Source organism: Terrapene carolina, unplaced genomic scaffold (genome assembly GCF_002925995.2).
Source record: "Terrapene carolina triunguis isolate 2854851 unplaced genomic scaffold, T_m_triunguis-2.0 Scaffold837, whole genome shotgun sequence".
NCBI classification, from domain to species: domain Eukaryota; kingdom Metazoa; phylum Chordata; order Testudines; family Emydidae; genus Terrapene; species Terrapene triunguis.
The window spans coordinates 344,359-368,820 of NW_020665188.1; positions in this window are offsets into that span (position 1 = coordinate 344,359).

A 24,462-nucleotide genomic window follows, 5' to 3' on the forward strand; every position below is an offset into this window, starting at 1 on the left:
CGGGTCCGGCGACACCAGCCAAACACGGTGGAGGCCGCCGTTAAACTGACAGAGGAGTACGCGGAGGTGGATTTTCCTCGAAAGGAGGGCAGGACATGCCACGACCTAGAGTGGGGGAGGAAACTCCGAGACACCCCCTCTCCCCCCCGGAGAAGCCCAGAGAAGAGGAAGGAGGAGACCAAGGGAGCTCCTAGTCGCCCAGGGTAGCTTGTGTGCTGGCGATATGGATAGCCAGGGCACAAATGCAGGGACTGCCCGGAGATAGAATGTGGCCTAGCCAAGTTTTGCAGCTGGACTGAGGTTGGAGGGCGAAAAAAGGGGCGAGGACTGATCACCATCCCTGTGCAAGTTGGGAGGAAGCCCCAGAGGGGCTTGGTGGACATGGCCTCAGGCCACTCACTTGTTCGGAGGGGGCTGGTGAAGCCACATTGGTTTATCTCCGGGGCAAGGATGAAGCTGGAATGCATCCATGGGCATTGGAAGCCTTGCCCCGTGGCCCAGGTACCCCTGGAAGTAGGGGGCAGGTTTGCCTGGCAATGGGTTGGGGTATTAGAGGGGTTATCGTACCCTGTGGTACTGGGGACAGACTGGGATCCCTTCCCAAAAGGGAAAGCAGGCCATGGGAGGGTACTTGTGACGTTGCACTCCATATGTTTTATGGAAATATGCTTAAGAGTCTGAATATAATGTAATTGGAATATGCTTTATGCAAAAGGTCTCTGGTAAGGTATCATTGCAAAGCTTATAATCTGAGTGCGTTCATCCTATTTGTATGAATGTATCATTTTTGTATCTGAAGCTAGAAATATGAAGTATAACTCTGAAGTCCTATTGTAATTATGCAAAGTGTGGGCCATTAATGGTGGTTTGGAAGCTTGATGGCTCCCATTGACTAGGACAATTGGTTGTAAATGGCTCTGTTTACTTGCAAACCTCCCTGGGTACCTGCGGGCCAGCCCTGGAAGAATGAAGTCTCACAGGACATGTGACCACGTCACAGGATACTGGAATCTGTCTTAAACCTGGTGCTTTTCCATTTAGAAGGAGGGGTGGGGATCCAAAGAGACAAAAGATTCCCGCCTTGTGTCAAAGCTATAAAGAGGGGGTGGAAGAGAACAAAGGGGGCTGCCAGTCATGAGAAATCCCCTAGTTACTGCCTGAGCTGGAACTAACAAGGACTGTACCAGGAGAAAGAATTGGGCCCAGACTAGGAAGGAGTCTAATCTGTGAAGGAAGCTTATTGAAACATCTCTGAGGGTGCAATTTACCTGTATTCAGTTTCTTAATGTATTAGGTTTAGACTTGTGTGTTTTGTTTTATTTTGCTTGGTAACTTACTTTGTTCTGTCTGTTATTACTTGAAATCACTTAAATCCTACTTTTTATACTTAAATAAAATCACTTTTGTTTATTAATGAACCCAGAGTAAGTGATTAATACCTGGGTGACCAAACAGCTGTGCATCTCTCTCTATCAGTGTTATAGAGGGCGGACAATTTGAGAGTTTACCCTGTATAAGCTTTATACAGAATAAAACGGATTTATTTGGGGTTTGGATCCCATTGGGAACTGGGTGTCTGGATGCTGGAGATAGGTGACCTGCTGAGCAGTTTTTGGTTAAAGTCTGCAGCTTTGGGGGCATGGACCAGACTTGGGTCTGTGTTGCAGCAGGGTAGCATGTTGGGCTCAACAAGGCAGGGTTCTGGAGTCCCAAACTGGCAGGGAAAATGGGCTCAGAGGTAACTTCAGCACATCAGGTGACAGTCCCAAGGGGGTCTCTGTAACTGAACCCATCACAATACCTACCATCAGGAAGAGGTGAGTGACCTCAAAGAAGGGTGGGGAAACCCCTACGCTAGTAGACCCCAGTGAGGGGGAGGGCCCAGGTCCCCATGGAGAATGAGAAACAAACCCTAGACAACAAAGCCAGAATGGAGACGGGAGAGGAGTAGAGGGTGCGGGGCCGAAGGAGTGCCCCAGTATGGAACACCCAAGGAAGGGGGCCCAAGGAATAGAGAGGGAGGGCCCCAGGAAAGGCCCAAAATTAGGACCCCCCAGGCATGGAGATCTGGACCCCCTGGGCCGGGTAACAGAACCTGAGGCCCTGGGCAGCCTGGGCAAAGCCCAGACCAACCTGGCTCTCCTGCCGGAGGGAGAGGGGGAGCAGCTGGGTGGACACCCCCACGGCTGTGACTGATGTGAAGACCTGTGGGTAGCAGCAGAACTGTGGGAAAGTCTGTCCACTGTTGGTGGGGGATGGACAAACCCCATGAGGAGGACCCCAGGGATCACCCACTGGGAGGTGGGGGGCTTCCCCAGAGTAATCTCACAGGCAGGGGAAGAAGAGGCCGGACCAGACCCCCAGCAGTCATTTAAGGGAGGAGGTGTGTGGCAGGGTGCTTGTTGAGAAGCCCTTAATCAACTCCTGCCACTCCAGCCCCAATCAAGGGGCATGGATTGGGGCTGGGTGAATAGCCCGGTGCCCACCTGGTAACTAGCCGTACCTGCCAGTCATATTAGCCCGGAGCTATAAAGGCTGGGAGAAAGCCAGAGAAGGGACGGGGTGGGGGGAAGAGGGAAAGAGAAAGGTCAGGTACAGAAGGAAGTGGAAGCCTCCTAGTCTGTTGCTGGCCAGGCCTGTTGTTGGCAAAGTAGCTGTGAAGCCTGTATATAGTTGGGAACTGGTGATGGGAAACCTTTTGACAATAAAGAGTATAGGTGTTGCACCAGACTGAAGTGTCCCTGACTCATTGAAGAGGGAGGCCCAGGGGCTGAATACCCAGGGGTGCAGTGTGAACCCCGTTACAGGATCCAAAAGGTTGCAGAAGCTTCTATAATAAGCAAGCTCTATATGCCCTTTAGGGCTAACCCAGGCTAAGCACTGGGGAATCTTTTGCCTATGCTTCAGAGTCCAAGCAGCATAACAATAGTTTCTTCTTGTTAGTGTTCAAGTTGATGGGATGAGTCCACATGCATGTCTCCTCTTTGGGGGGGGGGGGGGGGGGGGAGAGCACAACCACAAAGTCTTTTCTCCTCTGATGTTTACAATGCTTTATCTGGTGTCTATGGGCCTTCTTTTGTTGCGCAGGAGATAACACCTCCCATGGCAAACTAGTATTTCACACTTGGGAATGCAACTCTCCTGACTGGTGGCTTACAGGTTCATAGCAAACACTTAAATATTACCTTATAACACGGGACAGATATTATAAGCGAGATTCATGCATGCAGCAACTTATAAGTATTTCATAAAGTCTAAACACTAAATCCATTTTTATAAACCTAATACCTGTTTTAACAATACTAACACCTAGGTGAGCCAGACTGGTTTCCAGCGACGCGTTTGTGAATGTTCAGCTGAGACCTAGGGTCTGGCAATGTCACAGTAAATATAAAATCATTGCTGATAAAACTTGCAGCTGACACCGAGGCTGACAGAATGGTAAATAATATTGAGGACAAGGCACTCATACAGATCTGTCTGGCTCACTTGGTAAGCTGGGCCCTTTCAAACAAAATGTTTTAATACAGCCAAATGCAACGTTATACAGCTAGGAACAAGAAGTGCAGGCCACAGCTACAGAATGGGGGACTGTATCCTGGCAAGCGGTGACTCTGAAAAGATCTAGGAAACATAGTGGCCAGACAACTCAACATGAGCTCCCAGTGTGGATGCTGGGGTGAAAGGGACTACTATGGTCTCTCAATGTATGATCAGGGGAATGGTGCGTAGGAGAAGGGAGGTGATTTTTGGTCAAGCCAAATGAGGTCTGTGCTCGATGGCATTTGTCCGGGTATCTGTCTTCTGTAACGTGATAACTTTTGACTGCCATGTGCCATACCCGGGTACAATCCAGACTAATAAGTAGCTGTGTCACCCCTGCCCTTTAACCTGGGATGCCCTTTACGCTGCCTTTCTGCTGTAGCCTCCAGCCTGGACTGCTCACAAACAGCATCCATCATGTAAGTCATTCCCAGCCATGTCTGTGTCTGTGTGCTGTGGGCTGCAGCCAGCCAGCCAGCCAGACACCCCTCATCTCTCACCAGCCTTGGTTATACTGCAGGGTGACCCCAACTCACTCCCCGTCTTAGATTTACCTCCAGAAATGTATGTCCTGTACTGCCCAGCCCTCTTCTGGACAATACCTTTATATAAAGCCCATTATTTCTTTAATAGAAATAATATGCACACAACTTGCCAACCCAATTGCATTTCCCAGACACTTCAATTTAAACACACTGGATTAGATAAAACAAGGCCCTGGCGCTTCTATGTTGCTCCTTTTGGCCTGAACTGTTAACCGATATTCAGGGGCCCTGCGGGTTATTTCTGTTAGGAGTAGAAACTGGTGATGGACTCAGGTGTATCTTTGTTGCAATCCCATTTATTTACAAAGAATGTATATAAAGTCATGTTTCCCTGAGCACAGTAGAAATCAAAAAGGAGGCAGTTTTCTTATTCAAAAATTCCAGCCAGTTCTGTTCAAAAGCAGTGCACGCTCTCGACTTCCTTTCAGGGCCACCCTATCAGTCCTTCTCTAGTTTTTGACACTCGCTCGCCTTTTCTAAAAAACCCCAAAAATGTGCTCTGTCGCACACAATCAAGTTCACTAATGAAAGAACGTCAATTACTGATTGCTTTGTTACTTAAGCATCTGATTAGGCACCTGATTAAAACGTGTACCACTGTAAGTTCAGAATGTATCAACACAGTCTAGTTCCAATGTGTTTAAATGTAAATGAAGTGTTTCTAAATTGAATACATTGCATGAGGGTAAACAGAGGGAAAATAAACTGACGTGCATCCTGCTCAGACCCTATCAGTTCCACCTCTTACCTTTATCCTGAATGAAGGGTGGCCAGTATGCCCAGCAGCCTCACAGAGGGCTGAGATTGGTGTATAGACCAAGTACATGCCTGCTGGTTGTCACCACCACCCCGCAACATATCAATAGTCCCCATCTCAGCTCTGGCCATCATTCTGATGGAGCCTAAAATGGTGACACCCTAAACAACCCAGCCCAGAATGAAAGAAAATAAACAATTTTAACAAGTTGCAAAGTATACAACCTTAATTAGCTCTTAGTGCCTTTCTGTCAGGACACTCCCCCATCACCAACCCAAAACAATTTTACTCCCATCTAAATCTCCTTGATCTTTTCTCCCTGCCTGATTTGCTTTCAACCAAGAAGGAGGGGCCTCTTTCACTGGGCCACGACAAGAGTCTATTGCTTCTGCTGGCTGGGAGAGACCTGCCCATTTTGTTCTAATAGGGGACTCATTACTGTCATACCTCTTCCAGCCTCAGCTTCCACAGATACATTCTCAGTTTTTCGGGGTAGCCATGCTGAAATCCTGTCCCCCTGATAGCTTTTGGTTTAGTTCTGGGACACAACTGTATCCTGTACACCAGTGCTTCTCAAAACCGGTCCGCCACTTGTTCAGGGAAAGCCCCTGGCTCACGCCACTTCCCGCAGCCCCCGTTGGCCTGGAGCGGCGAACTGTGGCCAGTGGGAGCCGCGATCGGCTGAACCTGTGGACACGGCAGGTAAACAAACTGGCCCGGACCGCCAGGGGCTTTCCCTGAACAAGCGGCTGCCCGACTTTGAGAAGCACTGCTGTACACCACTTCATTTATTTGGGGTCAGTACTGTATACAGTCCCAGTGAAGGTTTACTCAGCTTAGGACTCCTATCCTTCTTTCTCCTAGGATTGTGGAACCAGACCAAGTCCCCTCTTTTAACAGTTTCCCCATGTGACCTTATGCCATAGAGTCTTTTCATGTTGTCAAAAGCTATCCTCAAATTTTCCCTACCAAAGGGGCGAGTGTTTAATTTTGGACTGTAGACTAATCCAGATGGTTCAGATCCCTTTATTCCTCTTCAGGAACTCCACAAGATGTTTGCTGGGGTCCTTAGCTCCTTCCCAAACGCGAGGAGTGATGGGGTGCACTGTGCACTCTCATTGACTGTTGCTCTATAAGCCATGAAAAGGAACGAAATGTGCGGGTCCTAGTCCCTTTGGTGCTGTTCCATACAGGGAAAAGACTCATCCAGTGCACTAATGCCCAATAGCAACTATGTGAGTAAAACCAGACAATCACTGCACTCTCGAATGAATGATGGGAAAATGATAAAAGACAAACACCACATCACCTGTGAGCAAATACTTCTCACAAAACGATCACTCTATATCTGACCTATCAGTCCTCATCCCCAAGAAAACCTGCACAACACTTAAAGAAAAGCCTGGAAACTTAAATTCATAACTTTGCTAGACACTAACAATCATGGTTTAAATAAAGATACTGTATTTATGACTTATTACAACATTTTGTAACCCACTAACCTCCCCTTTTGTCCTATGACTACAGGGATGTTAATGGGCCACTTCACCTTGAATGGTCCTGTGATGGGGTAAACTAGGCCCAAAGGCCCCCCCCGGAGGCCTCAAGGATCTGCCACACCCATCCCAGGGAAGGAGCAGTGGCGAGGTCCTCCAAGCAGACTAGAGTGGCTGCAGGAGAAGCAGCCAATCAAGGCCCAGAAGGGCCATATAAAAGGAGCTGCAGAGCAGCGCAGTAGTCAGTTGCTGCTTGGAGCAGGAGAAGAAATGACTGTAGGCCTGGCTGCCTGAAAGAGCAGCAGGGCCTGGGGGAGCATTGAGGGAGTTCCTGGCTGGTTGCTAGGACTGAGTAGGGACTGAGTCTGGGGAGGGCTGCTGGAAGATAGTGTCTCCAGGGAGGAAGCCCGGGGGAAAAACAGTCCCATACTATGGCTGGACTACTTAAAGACCAAAGCCTAGGGAGGGCTAGAAAGAGACACCACAGGAGGGGTACTGAGATAGGTCCCGGTGGACCATATATCCCAGAAGGGGTTTGTGCTGGTTAACAGGCTGACAGTAAGACTTGGCCGGAGCACTGTGTCACTGACAAACCCACCTGAGAACCACCAAAAGGGGTCACTAGAACTAAAGAACATAGACACGCCCAGCCAGAAGAGAGCACTCATGAGAGGTGGGTGCCAACACCATTACAGGTCCCTTTAGAATATGTGCTAACTGCTTATGCTAAATTATCAATCATCTATTTAGCTGTGACACCGAGTACCTTTCCCAGACCTGAAGAGCTCTGTGTAGCTCAAAGAATGGTCTCTCTCACCATAGCGCCAACTCCGTGGGTGCTCCGGGGCTGGAGCACCCACGGAAAAAAATTGGTGAGTGCTCAGCACCCACTGGCAGCTCCCCGCGGCCCTGCCCCCCTGCTCACCTCTGCCTCTGCCTCCTCCATGAGCGCGCCGCTGCATCCTGCTTCTCCTCCCTCCCTCCCTCCCAGCGCTTGCGCCACAAAACTGCTGATTCGCGGGGCAGGGAGAGGGGGAACGCAGCACGCTGGGGGAAGAGGCGGGGCCGGGGTGGGGATTTGGGGAAGGGATCCAATAGGGGCAGGGAGGGGGCGGAGTTAGGGCAGGGACTTTGTGGATGGGCTTGGAATTGGGGCGGGGACAGGGGCGGGGCGCAGGCACCCACCAGCGCCGGAGAAAGTTGGTGCCTATGTCTCTCACCACCAGACGTTGGTTCAATAAAAGATACTACTATCTCACCCACCTTGTCTCTCTTCCTGAGCACACATTCCCTTGAGCAGCCAATTCCTTGCTCTCCTGCTTGGGGCAGGGTTTGCAATTAGCTTCCCAACAAGGCCGTCCAAACAAAGCATCACAGTTACCATGGCCTGTGTGTCACTGTGAAATCACAGCACTGCAGTTTCTCCAACCCCCTGGCAAGCTACCCCTCACGATTTCTGAATCTAAAGAGCCATTGCAGGGAAGCATGGTCTGTCCTGACCATAAACTACCCCTCTCACAGATAGTGATGAAAATGTTCTGTAGATCTAACCACTGCCATGAGTTCCTTTTGGGTGCTGCAATAATTTTGTTTCCAGAGAGCTTAGATGTTTGCTGTAATAAGCGACCACCTGCTCAAGTCCCTTGTGTTCTTGTGTCAATATTGCCCCCAAACCATAAGCGCTAGCATCTGTGTCCAATTTGAAAGAGGTTTTGAAAGATGGACAGGCAAAGACAGGATTAGTCACCAGAGCCTTTTTCAACTCAGAAAATGCTACATCGCACTCTGCTGACTACAGAAATGGTTTCCCCGTCTCACCCAGTCTCTGCAGTGGGTTTGCAATAATGGCATAGAACTACATCTGGAGGAGAGGGCAGGTTCCATGGCATCACTGTCCCAGGGCATCTAGTGTCTGGGCATAGAAGAATATGGAGCAATTGTGTGATTTCCACACTCAGATATCTAGGGCTGCTCTGAGCTGCACCCAGATGACTCTTTGTCTATCAGGGCTGTGCCTAATGCATCCAACACAATGGTGTCTTTCTTGCAGTGCACTGATGACATCTCCAGCAGAGACCATCAAACCCCAGCTGTGGCTGCTTATGAAGATGGTCAGTTTTCAGAGAAGAAGAGGGGGAAAGAGGTGAGGCCTTTGCTACCCCACTCTCTCACAGAGATCCCTTCCCCTTTGTAAATCCCCTGGCGCTATCTCTGTATGTTCTGCCTTGGACAAGCTCCAGTGCGATGCAATGGCCTTCCTTGTTCTTATGCCGATGGCAATGATCTTCAGAGCCCATCCTGGCTCCTTGGCTTTCTAGAATGACCACAGCCTGCTCTTTGTGCCACTTTAAGATCACCCTATTGTCAGAGCTTTCCCAGGAGACACATTGGACATCAGAGGCAGAAGCATCAGCCTCTCCCACAGTGTGACTGGTTGGCACCTGAGATGCCAGCAGAGTGGAACATATCCAGGGATCTTGTGGCTTCTGTTTTCTCAGCTCTCCAAGATATCTCCTACGGAGCTCAAACATGCTCCATGCAACCCATTAAACAAGGCTCAGAGAAAATCAAGGAGAAACTGAAGACTGTGGCTTCTGCATCATCAGCTCCAACTGACACATTTCTCAGCAGAGCAGACACTTGGCCTTCCCTTTTGTCATGATAGTTCACAAACATCCCTTGCGGACTCACAAGGGGTAATATGTCTGACATTCTCTTATTCCCCTGTAACTCCCTGGGCCACATCCTCAGTTGGTGTATATCACTGTAGCCTCGCTGAAATCAGTAGAGCTATGCTGTTTTGCACTAGCAAAGAATATGAATGAAAGCAGCTGCTAGTGTGTTGCCTTTAGCTGCCCAAGTCACTTCAAACACCCAACTAGGTGATGATGAGAAGAGTATGTCTGAGCACAAGCAAATCAGCTCACCAGAATATTCTGTGGTTTCTAACGCTGCTGGGTGAAACAAACTAACTATCTTCCTTCCCCACGCATATGTTCTGAGCAGCTGAGAGATGATCTCTTCTCCTCACTCTTTCCTTTGCAATTCTCAGGAACCAGTTCACATTAAGCAGATGAGACAACTCCAGCTCCTCTCTATGGGTACATCGCCCACTCAGATCCCAGGAAGCTTGTCCTGGCGAGCAGACTGTCTGCCATCCAGGACCATGTGACTTCCTGAGCCCTCTTGTAAGTCAAAGCTATTCCCCTGATTGCACACTCAGTGCCTTTCCATGCAGTGATAAATGGGGAGGGGGGGCGTGTGACGATGCGGTTCTGGCGGAACCCAACTGAGAGTGCCAACTCAGGACAAATTGCTCAAACAGGGCAGTTACAGCCCAAGGCTGGGGTTTTTTCCACCTCTAAGGCAAACCAAACCAGCCAGACTAAGAGGACTTCGGTCTCACCCCACTGGCTAACCGCAAGTCTCACAAGCAATCTCCTTAGACGCTCCAGTTTCCCAGTATTACCACCAGTGCCACTCGTTATGGGGACAACTGGTTATGAAAACCAAGACCCCAGTAAAAGAAAAAGGTTCTCCTGATCCCAAAGGATCAAGCCCCAGACCCAGGTCAATATACAAATCAGATCTTACCCACAAATCACGCTGTTGCCAATCCTTTAGAATCTAAAATCTAAAGGTTTATTCATAAAAGGAAAAAGATAGAGATGAGAGTTAGAATTGGTTAAATGGAATCAATTACATACAGTAATGGCAAAGTTCTTGGTTCAGGCTTGCAGCAGCGATAGAATAAACTGCAGATTCAAATCAAGTCTCTGGCATACATCCCCCGCTGGGATGGGTCCTCAGTCCTTTGTTCAAAGCTTCAGCTTGTAGCAAAGTTCCTCCAGAGGTAAGAAGCAGGATTGAAGACCAAATGGAGATGAGGCATCAGCCTTATATAGTCTTTTCCAGGTGTAAGAACACCTCTGTGTTCTTACTGTGGAAAATTACAGCAAAATGGACCCTGGAGTCACATGGGCCAGTCCCTGCATACTTTGCTGAGTCTGAAGGCATATTTGCCTTCTCTCAATGGGTCCATTGTATAGCTGATGGTCCTTAATGGGCCATCAAGCAGGCTAGGCAGAGCTAATCCCAGCTTGTCTGGGATGTCACCCAGCAGCACAGCATAAGTTTGCCATACAGACAGTATAGAGCCAATATTCATAACTTCAACTACAAAACTGATACACACATATAGACAGCATAATCATAACCAGTAAACCATAACCTTGTCTTAGACACCCCATTTGACCCCCTTTATACACGATTTGGGTGCCACTACAGGACCTTGGTTGCAACAATGATCTATATGGTCCCAGTTTATGTCAATAACGTCACGGGGGGGGGGGAAGGAGGGAAAACATCCAGCCAAGTCCCTCTTGCTGGCTGTTCTTTGCTTGTTTTACCTGTAAAGGGTTAAAAAAAAGTTTCGCAGGATAGGTAAAAGAAAGGGAGTGGGCACCTGACTAAAAGAGCCAATGGGACGGCTATAACTTTTTAAAATTGAAAACAAGATTCCCCTTTGTGTGTTGTGGTTCTCTAGAGAAGAGGGGAATAGGGCAGCAGTTATGCTGTGAGAAGCTGAAGGTCAGGTATGAAAATCATCAGAATCATACCTAGAATTGCTTATTTGGAACCCAGATATGTAAGTAAATCAGAAAATGTGTAGGAAGACACGATTAAGTTTATTTTGTTTATTTTTTATGGCTTGTGGATTCCTCTGTGCTAATCCCAGATGCTTTTGTTGCAAGTAACCTTTAAGCTGAACCCCCAGAAAACTATTCTGGGTGCTTAATTTTTGGAATTGCTCTTTTAAAAAAATCTAGCAATAGCCTGAGTTTTCAGATGTATTTTCTTTCTTTTTGTTTTTAATAAAAAATTTACCTTTTTGAAGAACAGGATTTGGATGTTTGTGTCTTAAGAGGTTTGTGCACGTTTTTTAGTTTTTTGTTTGGTGGCAACAGCTGATTTCTTTGTTTTCCTTTCTCAGCTCTTCCCCGGAGGGGGCATGAAAGGGCTTGAGGGTTCCATGTGCGCCTTCCTCGGTTCCGAGGGGTTTTGCATTTGGGTGGTGGCAGCATCTACCCATCCAAGGTCAGAGAGAATCTGTAACCTTGGGAGTTTAATACAAGCCTGGAGTGGCCAGTATGAATTTTTAGAATCCTGGCAGCCCCCCATCTTCTCCACTCAAAGTGCCAGAGTGGGGGAAATCAGCCTTGACACAAGCCCTAAACCAGGGGTCGGCAACGTTCGGCACGCGGCTCGCCAGGGTAAGCACATCGCTCGCCCGTGCCGCTTCTCGCCGCCCCCATTGGCCCGGGACGGTGAACCGCGGCCAGTGGGGGGCCGCGATCGGCCGAACCTGCCGCGTCAGCAGGTAAATAAAACTGGCCCGGCCTGCCAGGATGCTTACCCTGGCGAGCCGCGTGCCGAACGTTGCCGACCCCTGCCCTAAACAAACAACTAATGAATCATTTTCTCTTCCCTGGAGGATCACTGGGATGCTGGAAATAAATCTGGGAGCAACCAACAATCCATGATTGTATTAATTTAGACCTAAGAGAGGGCTGCTGAGCCCGGAGCCCTGATTAGGGGGCGGAGCTTGGCTGATTAGGGGGCCTATAAAAGAGGCCTCCCAGCCGAGCAGCGGCACAGCTGCGAGGAGCGGCACCCAGGAGCCGGCAAACAGGGCTGCTAACAGGGGAGTTTAAGTGGGAGTGTACAGGGGGAGGCGGAAGGGGAGGCAGGAGGGCACGGTGGTCGGTGTGCTCTGTGTCCCCAGGAGCAGCAGGCAGAGACCACAGCAGCCATGAGCCAAGCAGCGGGGGACACAATGCAGATGATTGCATGTGGCAGCTGTGGTATGTACATGGTCCTCGCTGGGGAGCCTGAACAAAGGTATGTGTGCATGAAATGCCGCCTAATAGACCTGCTAGAGGAAAAGATTAGAGGGCTGCAGATGCAGGTAGATACTCTGGTAGAGTTCAGAAGGGGATTCGAGCAGCTAATGGAGCAGAAGCAGGGTGTGGCAGAAGGGGAATGCTCAGGGGTGCAGGTGGAAGCACAGGCTATGGTCTGTGAGGGGGGAATGTCAGGGGCAGATCAAGATCAGTGGAAGCATGTGACTGTGAGGAGCAGGCCAAGGAAAAAGAGGGCTAGTGAGGGGGAAATAGAACTCAGGAACAGGTTTGAGTGTTTGGATAACGAGGAGGGGAGGCAGCAGGTGGTAACTGATGGTGGGAGGCAGAGGAAGAAGAGAAGAGCGGCTAGTCCGATAGAGAGAGGGCAGGAGTTGATGGAGACAGCATCAATACCGGGCCCCAGTAGGATAGAGGATGGCACTAGGGGGACTATAAGGGAAAATAGAAAGACACAGGAGTTACGACTACAGGGAACAGGGGATAGATTTGTAGAGAGCACTGTCACCAGGCAAAGGCAGGTTTATGTGATTGGAGACTCCTTGCTGAGGAGGTTGGACAGGCCTGTGACCAGAGCGGACCCTGAAAACAGAAGGGTGTGCTGTCTGCCGGGCGCTAAGATAAGGGATGTGGACCTGCGGTTGAAAAGGATCGGGTAAGAACCCCTTGATCATCCTTCACATAGGAATGAACGACACGGCTAGGTTCTCGCTAGAGAGAATTAAGGGAGATTATGCCAGGCTGGGGAAGACGCTTAAGGAAGTTGAGGCTCAGATTATCTTCAGTGGGATTCTGCCTGTTCCTAGAGAAGGACAGCAAAGGGCTGACAGAATTGTGAGGATAAATAGCTGGCTAAGGGAGTGGTGCTATAAGGAGGGCTTTGGGATGTATGGCCACTGGGAGGCTTTCGGGGACAGACAGCTGTTCTCACGGGATGGACTTCACCTGAGTAGGGAAGGAAATAGACTTCTGGGAGGGAGGCTGGCTCATCTCATCAAAAGGGCTTTAAACTAGGAACTTGGGGGAGACGGTTGGGAGACATCCAGTTAATCTCCACGCCAGATTCCAACACTGAAAAGGAGTGTGGGGAGATAAGCACAGACATAGGTAGGGGTAGGGAATTGGACATAAGAAAGAGGGGGCGGATGGACAGTATGGGGTCCGTACCAAATTGCATAACTAATGGGAGAAAGGATAGACAGCATACGGTAAGATGTTTATACACCAATGCGAGAAGCCTAGGTAACAAAATGGAGGAATTGGAGCTCCTGGTCCAAAAAATGAAACCTGATATCGTAGGAATAACCGAAACGTGGTGGAACGGTAGTCATGACTGGAGTACAGGTATGGAAGGGTATGTGCTGTTTAGGAATGACCGGAAAAAAGGTAAAGGTGGGGGAGTGGCATTGTATGTCAATAATGAGCTAAAATGTAAAGAAATGATAAGTGATGGAATGGATAAGACGGAGTCTGTATGGGCAATAATTACACTGGGTAAAAGAACTACTAGAGCCTCCCGAGATAGTGCTTGGGGTGTGCTATAGACCGCCGGGATCTAGCCTGGATGCGGACAGAGAACTACTTAATGTTTTTAGGGAAGTAAAAACTGATAAGAACTGTGTCATCATGGGGGACTTTAACTTCCCAGATATAGATTGGGGAACAAATGCTAGTAACAATAATAGGGCTCAGATGTTCCTAGACGTGCTAGCAGATGAATTCCTTCATCAAGTAGTAACTGAACCGACGAGGGGGGATGCCATCTTAGATTTAGTGCTGGTGAGTAGTGAGGACCTTGTTGAGGAAATGGTTGTAGGGGACAACCTTGGCTCGAGTGACCATGAGCTAATTCGGTTTAAACTAAATGGAAGGATTAACAGAAATAATACTGTGACTAAGGTTTACGATTTCAAAAAGGCCAACTTTAATAAATTAAGGCAACTACTTAGGGAAGTGGATTGGGCTAACATACTTAGGGATCTAAAGGCAGATGACGCCTGGGATTATTTCAAGCTGAAGTTGCACGAGCTGTCCGAGGCCTGTATCCCGAGAAAGGGAAAACGGTTAGTGGGCAGGAGATTTAGACCTAGCTGGATGAGCGGGCGTCTCAAAGGGGCGATTAAGAAAAAACAGAAAGCGTACAGAGAATGGAAGAAGGGAGGGATCAGCAAGGAAACCTACCTTATTGAGGTCAGAGCATGTAGGGATGCGGTGAGAAAGGCCAAAAGCCGTGTAGAGTTGGACCTCGCAAGGGGAATTAAATCCAATAGTAAGAGGTTTTATAGCCATATAAATAGGAAGAAAACAAAGAAAGAGGAAGTGGGACCGCTGAAGAATGTAGATGGAGTGGAAATTAAGCATAATCTAGGCATGGCACAATATCTAAATGAATATTTTGCATCGGTCTTTAATAAGGCTAATGAAGGGTTTAGGAATAGAGGGAGTAGGACAGAGGGGAATAAAGGAGGGGGGATTGACATTACAGTATCAGAGGTAGAAGCCAAACTTGACCAGCTAAACGGGACTAAATCGGGCGGACCGGATGATCTTCATCCTAGAATATTGAAGGAACTGGCGCGAGAAATTGCAAGCCCCTTGGCGATAATTTTTAATGAATCTGTAAACTCGGGGGTGGTACCGTTGGACTGGAGAATAGCTAATGTGGTTCCTATTTTCAAGAAGGGGAAAAAAAGTGACCCGGGTAACTACAGGCCTGTTAGTTTAACTTCTGTAGTATGCAAGGTCTTGGAAAAAATTTTGAAGGAGAAAGTAGTTAAGGACCTTGAGGTGAATGGCAATTGGGACAAATTACAACATGGGTTTACGAAAGGCAGGTCGTGCCAAACCAACCTGATCTCCTTCTTTGAGAAAGTAACAGACCTTCTAGATAAAGGAAATGCGGTGGATCTAATATACCTCGATTTTAGTAAAGCGTTTGATACGGTACCGCATGAGGAATTATTGGTTAAATTGGAAAAGATGGGGATTGATAGGAAAATCCAGAGGTGGATAAGGAACTGGTTAAAGGGGAGACTGCAGCGGGTAGTACTGAAAGGTGAACTGTCAGATTGAAGGGAGGTCACCAGTGGGGTTCCTCAAGGTTCGGTTTTGGGTCCGATTTTATTTAATCTATTCATTACTGACCTCGGAACCGAATGTAGAAGTGGGCTGATAAAGTTTGCGGATGACACAAAGTTGGGAGGTATTGCCAATTCGGAGAAGGATCGGGATATTCTGCAGGGAGACTTGGATGACCTTGTAAATTGGAGTAATAATAATAGGATGAGATTTAATAGTGAGAAGTGTAAGGTGATGCATTTAGGGATGACTAACAAGAATTTCAGTTATAAGCTAGGGACGCATAGGTTGGAAGTGACGGAGGAGGAGAAGGACCTCGGAGTCCTGGTTGATCGCAGGATGACTATGAGTCGGCAATGCGACGTGGCTGTGAAAAAAGCTAATGCGATCTTGGGATGCATAAGGCGAGGTATTTCTAGTAGGGACAGGGAGGTGCTGCTTCCGTTATACAAGGCGCTGGTGAGACCTCACTTGGAGTACTGTGTGCAGTTCTGGTCTCCTATGTTTAAAAAGGATGAACTCAAACTGGAACGGGTACAGAGAAGGGCCACTAGGATGATCCGAGGAATGGAAAACCTTTCCTATGAAAGGAGACTCGAGGAGCTTGGTTTGTTTAGCCTAACCAAAAGAAGGCTGAGGGGGGATATGATTGCTCTCTTTAAATATATCAAAGGGATAAATACCAGGGAGGGAGAGGAATTATTTCAGCTCAGTACTAATGTGGACACGAGAACGAATGGATATAAACTGGCCGTGGGGAAATTTAGGCTTGAAATTAGACGAAGGTTTCTAACCGTCAGAGGGGTGAAATTTTGGAACGGCCTTCCGAGGGAAACGGTGGGGGCGAAAGACCTCTCTGGCTTCAAGATTAGGCTAGATAAGTTTATGGAGGGAATGGTTTGATGGGATAACGTGATTTTAGTCAATTAGGCAATAACGGCCATCGCTGGTAAAATAAGGGTCTGGCTAGAGAATCTTGCCTGTATGCTCGGGGTTCTACTGATCGCCATATTTGGGGTCGGGAAGGAATTTTCCTCCAGGGTAGATTGGCAGAGGCCCCGGAGGTTTTTCGCCTTCCTCCGCAGCATAGGGCAGGGGTCGCAAGCTGGAAGATTCTCTGCGACTTGAAGTCTTTAGATCACGATCTGGAGACTTCAACAGCAGAGTTAAGGGAAAGTGGGGGGGTCAGCTTCTGTGGCCTGCATCATGCGGGAGGTCAGACTAGATGACCATATTGGTCCCTTCTGACCTTAAAGTCTATGAGTCTATGATTGTATTAATTTAGACCTAAGAGATGGCACTTTATTCTAGTAGGGAACAGGAGAAACTGGAATAGTAACACCCCAATTTTGTTAATGTGCCTTCTAAATCTAAGCTCACTGAAGGCACTGGAGAGACTCCCATGGATCCAGCCCCTATTATAGTACAACTGAACATCACTGGAGTCAGTATTGTTGTCCTTAAGAGGGGGAATTTTCTGGGATAACTTTAGATTGTTTTTGTGCCAGGATGAGATTTGAGGCTCTCTCTCAGAGCCCTTGGGGTTTCCCCACTGATTCATTAAGTCTACAACACAGCACTTGTAGGTTCCTTCATAAGTGCCTTATTGCAGTTTCCCAAGCTGCATTTGGAGTATTTACAGTCATTCTTACTCTGGTTACAGTGCCCATACGCAAGTTCTAGAGAAAATTACAGTGAGATAATTTGGTTTAAATACATGTTCTCATTGGAGAATGGGAGCCTTAGCAGGTAGAGCCCAGCACGCGAGAGAATTAGAGATTCCTGTCCCAGATCAGGTTTTTGAGAAGACCTAGAGCTGTAGGATTATGTCATATTTTTACCTTGTCGGACGAGCTGAGCTGCCCCAGCTCCCCTTGATGTCTCTGGGAGCTGTAAGGGCTCTGCACCTCTGAAAACCAGAGCATTCCTTTTATCCATTATCCAGAGATGTTCATTCCCAGAGGAATAAGTGCCCATGGTAGGACAAAGCAAGGTTTTCCCCATCTCAAGCAAGCAAGCAAGGGCCTTCTCCTTAGGGCACGCCAAGCTAGGATAGCAGCTACCTTGTGGAGCTTGCCCCTAAAGCCCCAGCTTGTTGAGTGTCAGCTCTCAATGGAGTGTGGATGTTTCTTCAGTGCTGTCTTCCTCCTGTCTGTTTTAGAAACAACAGCCATCTGGGGACTCCAGGACCCTCTGGGAAAATTCTCCTGAGAAGTCTCGTGCGAGTGGGAAAGGGGCTGTCACCACAGGGAAGTCATGCAGTTGGTGCTCCAGGACAGATCCTCCCGCTGACCCACCTCCTGGTGAGTGAGTGCTACTAGGTGCTGGGGTCAGGGGAAGGGGTGGATCCCAAAGCTCAGATGCACACTCTATAGCATCCAATGTTAAGGGCCACATTTGGGACCAGGGGCACAGAGCTCTATATTCTGTGCTACTGCAGAAGAGCCTAGTTCTGATGCTAGATTTTTCTGGTGGCATTCAGGCCTAGGGAATTAAATGACTAAAGGAATATTTTCCTTTAGCAGAATCATGCTGGTTACACACAGAATGAGTTCAGGTGCTGGGTAGATCCCTCAGAAGGAGGACAGGGAATCAAACGGCACATTCCTCCCAGGGTTTGAAGTGAGCAGGAGGCTGCAGCACCAGCAGGTGCAGCCATGCCTGGGTTTGCAGGAAAACATCTGGGATTTTAGGGTTCTAACATTTGTTTTTCCAGAACTGTCTCTGCCCAGATCCTCCCTTCTTCTCTGCTCCTTAGTAGGCAGTGAGTTTTCCAGACATGTAGACAGGAATGGAGAAATAGAGGCCACAAGCCCCTTCCAGGGTGGCCATGAATTAAGGCACATCTCTGTTCCAGATATAGCCTGGTTACAGAGCTTGCTTATACACACCAGGCGTGTATGTTCATCTAAGATTCTTTAATACGGAGGCTTATTTAAATATGGTCTTTTACACACTGCACCACCTAGTGGCTGAACTGTATAGTACAGTTTAGCATGCTATTACAGCTCCTCTTTTAAGTTCTACATTCCTACTATTTACACTATTATCACACTGTCTTTGAAGTTCAGTATGGATCAGTCTGCTTAGTAATTCTGAATTGTACTGTTATCTAATTACATGACCCAAACACATAACACTTCGGTCATCTGCCTATACATTAGTTGCAGTGATTGATTGTGGTCGGTTTGGAATCCTTGAGTTGTAGTCTTGTTCTGCATATGCCATCTGTAAAGTTTGCTCTGCTGAGGGTTCTTTTTGAGGAACAAACTGTAGGTGTTGACAGTTTCTGTTGAACTCTCCATTGTCTGGCTCAATCACATATGATCTGGGTGCTGAATTTTTTCTTTACAACAGCTGGAGTTGTCCATCCTTTTTCCTCCATCCAATGTAACATGAACATGGTCACCAGGTTCTAGACCTGGCAATTCTCTAATTGAGTGACGTCTATTGTAAAAGTGTTCATAAACTGTTTTAGCTTTATCTGTTTTGGCTACTCTCTGCCTAGCTGGCCACTTTAGAAATTTGTTCTCTTTCAAAGTTGGAACAGTTATTCTGAGTTGTCTTCCATCAGGAGTTGTTCTGGACTATATCCAATAGCCATTATTGGTATTGATCTGTAACTCAGAAGAGCAAGTAATGGGTCTTACTCTTGTAGGATTTTCTTGGCTGTATGTACAGCTCTCTCAGCTTTTCCATTCACTTGTGGCTAGTAATATGATCAAAATCATGTATCATTCAGAATGACAAATTCTGCTGCAGTGAATTGTGGTTAGTCGTCCATCACTAGTTGTTCTGGAAAACCAAAGTGAGCAAAACTGCACTTCCATTTCTTGATAATACTGCAACATGTTATGTCTTTCCAATACTTTATTTCTATATACATGGAAAAATATTCAACAATGACCAGCTAATGAGAGCTAATGTGATACCTATTTTTAAAATGGGCTCCAGAGGTGATCCCAGCAATTACAGACTGGTAAAACGGACTTCAGTACCAGGCAAACTGGTTGAAACTATAGTAAAGAACAAAATTGTCAGACACAGGGATGAACATAATTTGTTGGGGAAAAGTCAACATGGTTTTTGTAAAGGGAAATCATGCCTCACCAATCTACTAGAATTCTTTGAGGGGGTCAACAAGCATGTAGACAAGGGAGATCCAGTAGATTTAGTGTACTTAGATTTTCAGAAAGCCCTTGACAAGGTCCCTCACCAAAGGCTCTTAAGCAAAGTAAGATGTCCTGGGATAAGAGGGAAGGTCCTCTCATGGACTGGTAACTGGTTAAAAGATAGGAAACAAAGGGCAGGAATAAATAGTCAGTTTTCAGAATGGAGAGAGGAAAATATTGGTGTCCCCTAGGGGTCTGTACTGGGCCCAGTCCTATTCAACATATTAATAAATGATCTGGAAAAAGGGGTAAACAGCGTGGTGGCAAAATCTGCAGATGATACAAAACTACTCAAGATAGTTAAATTCCACACAGACTGTGAAGAGCTACGAAAGGATCTCTCAAAACTGGGTGACTGGGCAACAAAATGGCAGATGAAATTCACTGTTGATTAATGCAAAGTAATGCACACTGGAAAACATAATCCCAACTATACATATAAAATGTTTGGGTCTAAATTAGCTGTTACCACTCAAGAAAGATCTTGGAGTCATTGTGGATAGTTCTCTGAAGACATCCACTCAATGTGCAGCGGCAGTCAAAAAAGCAAACAGAATGTTGGGCATCATTAAGAAAGGGATAGACAAGACAGAAAATATATTGCCGCTATATAAATCCATTGTACGCCCACATCTTGAATACTGAATGCAGATGTGGTTGCCCAATCTCAAAAAAGATATATTGGAATTGGAAAAGGTTCAGAAAAGGGCAACAAAAATGATTAAGGGTATGGAATAGCTTCCGTATGAGGAGAGATTAATAAGACTGGGACTGTTCAGCTTAGAAAAGAGATGATTGAGGGGCTGTGATGGGGCAGAGCGGCCCCACACTGGTACAGCAGGGGTTAACCCTTCTCTCCTAGCAGAGGAAGCCACGCCCCGGAAGCTCTGCTGGGCATGCTCCAACTGGAGATCAGATATAAAAGCCTGCAGATCAGATCAGTCTGAGCTGACTGCTGGAGAAGGATGCATGCCGCTAGTTCCTGCAGAGGGAGGGCCTGCGAGCCAGGATCCGGAAGGCAGCCAAGCCGAGGCACTACCTGAGACCCCGACGGAGGGCGTCACCGGGGAGGAACAGACTGGAGGACCCCATGCCGCAGAGGAACTGGTATTCACGGTAGGAAGTGACCCAGGGGAACTATAGAGATAAACGGCGTTAAAGCTGTATTGACGCTTGGCGTGTTGCGGGCGGATCCCCGCCGAGTGAGTGGCAAGGAAAGCTTGCCGCTACCTGGGTTGGGGCTCGGTGGAGAGGGCGGACCCGAGTCCCCCTACCCCCTCATCCCAAACCATGAGGGATCTTATATGGACTCTGGCTGCTAGGCCGCGCTAACCCGCTCGAAAGGGGGTTTATATGGACTCTGGCCGCCAGGCTGCGCTACCCCGCTCGAAAGGGGGTTTATACGGACTCTGGCTGCTAGGCTGCGCTATCCCGTTCGTAAGGGAGATTATATAGACTCCGACCACTAGGTCGCACTACTGCTCCAGACAGGAGGACAGTAGAGAGGAAGGCCGAGAGGCCGTAACAGGCCGCCCGCAGCGGGGCGGCCACAAGGACTGTAGAGTGGTGAGGCGCCAACACCCCGTCCTACCCCTGCCACAAGGGGGTGCTGTGGTGCCAGGCCCACCACAGGGGGGATATGATTGAGGTCTATAAAATCATGACTGATATGGAGAAAATAAATAAGGAAGTTTTATTTACTCCTTATAACACACAAACCAGGGGTCACCAAATAAAAATTAATAGGCAGCAGGTTTAAAACAAACAAAAGAATGTATTTCTTCACACAACGCAGTCAACCTGTGGAACTCTTTTCCAGAGTATGTCGTCAAGGCTGATTCCCCATTCTGGCACTTTGAGTGCAGAAGGTGGGGGCCCACAAGGATTCTAAACATTAATACTGGCCACTCCAGGCTTGTATTAAACTCCCAAGGTTACAGCTTCTCTCTGACCTTGGATGGGTAGATGCTGCCACCACCCAAGTGCAAAAAACCCCTTTTGGACCCAGGAAGGAGCACTTGGGAATTCCTCCCTGTGGGGTACCTTCAAACCCTTTCACACACACCCCCACCCGGGGAAGAGCTGAGAAAGAAAACAAAGGAAATCAGCTGTTGCCACCAGCTAATTAAACATATGCACAAGCCTCTTAGGACACCAAAAATCCAATCCAATTCTTAAAAAAAGGTAAAATTTATTAATAACAATAAGAAAGAAAATACATCTGGAACTTAGGCTTTTGCAGATTTTAAAAAACCCACTTACAAAAATTAATCAAGAATAACCTTCTTGAGGTCCAGCTTACAGGTTATAAGCAAAACAAAAGCATCTGGGGTTAGCACAGAGGAGTCCACAAGCTAATAAGAAATAAAAGAAATAACCCTAATTGCATCTTCCTAGACATTCCCTGATTACTTACATATTTGGGGTTTCAGATAAGTAGGGTTGAGGTATGATTTGATGCTTTTTCATACCTGGTTTTAAAGCTTTTTCCAGCATAGTTTCAGCCCTGTCCTGCTCTGTCCCTTCTCACCAGAGAACACACACACCAGACAAAGGGAAGTCCCCCCCGCCCCAGTTTTAAAAAGTTCTAGCCCTCCCATTGGCTCTTTTGGTCAGGTGCTCACTCCCTTTCTTTTACCTAGCCAGGGAGACTTTTTAATCCTTTACAGGTAAAGCATGTAGAGAACAGCCACCAGAGGGACTTTATAGCTAACTGGCTGGCTGGGTGTCCGTACAAGGGAGCTACTCCCCCCCTTCATTCTTCACAGATGTTGTGAAGACCAAGACTATAACAGGGTTAAAAAAATAACTAGATAAATTCATGGAGGATAGCCACTGATGGACCTTTTAGCCAGGATGGGCAGGGATGGTGTCCCTAGCCTCTGTTTGCCAGAAGCTGGGAATGGGTGACAGGGAAAGGATCATTTGATGATTACCTGTTCTGTTCATTCCCTCTGGGGCACCTGGCATTGGCCACTGTTGGAAGACAGGATACTGGGGTAGATGGACTTTTGGTCTGACCCAGTATGGCCGTTCTTATGTTCTTCTGAATTTGCACAAATCTGCAGCTAGCCTCTTCCAAGATCTGTCTGATAGAGGTGTTGTTATTCAAAGTTCTTTGTATTATGTTGGTCTGTTAGTTCTGCAATGTTCAGATGCAGATACTTTATTCTTCATGTCCTTGGTGATGCCTGGCCACCACACTGACTAGTTGGCCTGTTCACAGCATTTAGTTCATCCTTGAAGGACATCAAGGATGAAGTTTAGGATTTCTCCTCTCATTTCGTTTGGAATTACAATGCAATTGCCTTTAATCGTGAGTCCGTTTGAGTAACTTAGTTGTCCATGCACCACAAAGTAGTCTCTTGTCACTCCCTTACTGTCCTTTAGATACTTGGGCCAGCTGCCCCTAATGTAACTTAGAACTTGCTGAAGTTATGTCTGTGAAGGTTGCTTTTTGTAGCTGGACTAGTCTTTTCTGACACTGGTCTGTATGTGTCCACAACATCCACATATGCCTTTGTCATCTTCAAGTTCATGGGTGGGTGATGCTGGGTGCCATGACAGAATGGCTGCTACTATCAGATTTTTCCCAGGAACATATTTAAGAATTGGATTAAATCACATTAACTTTAGCAACAGACATTGGCATCTCAGAGGTGCCTGATCCAAGTCTTTTCCATTGATGAGAGTTACATGTGGTTTGTGGTCTGTTATCTGTATGGAATGGATTAATTTTCACTGATATCTGTAAAAGTTCTCACATACCCATACACTTGCCAGGCACTCCTTTTCAATCTGTACATATCATTTTTCTGCTTCTCATAGAATCATAGAAAATCAGGGTTGGAAAGGACCTCAGGAGGTCATCTAGTCCAACCCCCTGCTCAAAGCAGGACCAATTCCCAACTAAATCATCCCAGCCAGGGCTTTGTCAAGCCTGACCTTAAAATCCTCTAAGGAAGGAGATTCCACCACCTCCCTAGGTAACCCATTCCAGTGCTTCACCACCCTCCTAGTGAAAAAGTTTTTCCTAATATCCAACCTAAACCTCCCCCACTGCAACTTGAGACCATTACTCCTTGTTCTGTCATCAGGTAACACTGAGAACAGTCTAGATCCATCCTATTTGGAACCGCCTTTCAGGTAGTTGAAAGCAGCTATCAAATCCCCCCTGGGTTGCCTCCCTCATTCAGTAAGGGGTCCACACTTTCCTTGACTTTCTTCTTGTTGCTAACATACCTGAAGAAACCCTTCTTGTTACTCTTAACATCTCTTGCTAGCTGCAACTCCAAGTGTGATTTGGCCTTCCTGATTTCATTCCTGCATGCCTGAGCAATATTTTTATACTCCTCCCTGGTCATTTGTCCAATCTTGCACTTCTTGTAAGCTTCTTTTTTGCATTTAAGATCAGCAAGGATTTAACTGTTAAGCCAAGCTGGTCGCCTGCCATATTTACTATTCTTTCTACACATCGGGATGTTTTTTCCTGCAACCTCAATAAGGATTCTTTAAAATACAGCCAGCTTTCCTGGACTCCTTTCCCCCTCATGTTATTCTCCCAGGGGATCCTGCCCATCAGTTCCCTGAGGGAGTCAAAGTCTGCTTTTCTGAAGTCCAGGGTCCGTATTCTGCTGCTCTCCTTTCTTCCTTGTGTCAGGATCCTGAACTCGACCATCTCATGGTCACTGCCACCCAGGTTCCCATCCACTTTTGTTTCCCCTACTAATTCTTCCCGGTTTGTGAGCAGTAGGTCTAGAAGAGCTCTGCCCCTACTTGGTTCCTCCAGCACTTGTACCAGGAAATTGTGTGACAGCAAAGTGCAACTCGCTTTCATTGCAACATGTTGCAACAATGCACCACCTGGGCCATAGCAGCTTACATTCTCATTGACCATTGTGGGTTTGTTCACATCGTGGTCATTGAGAACTGGAACTGTTGAGATCATTT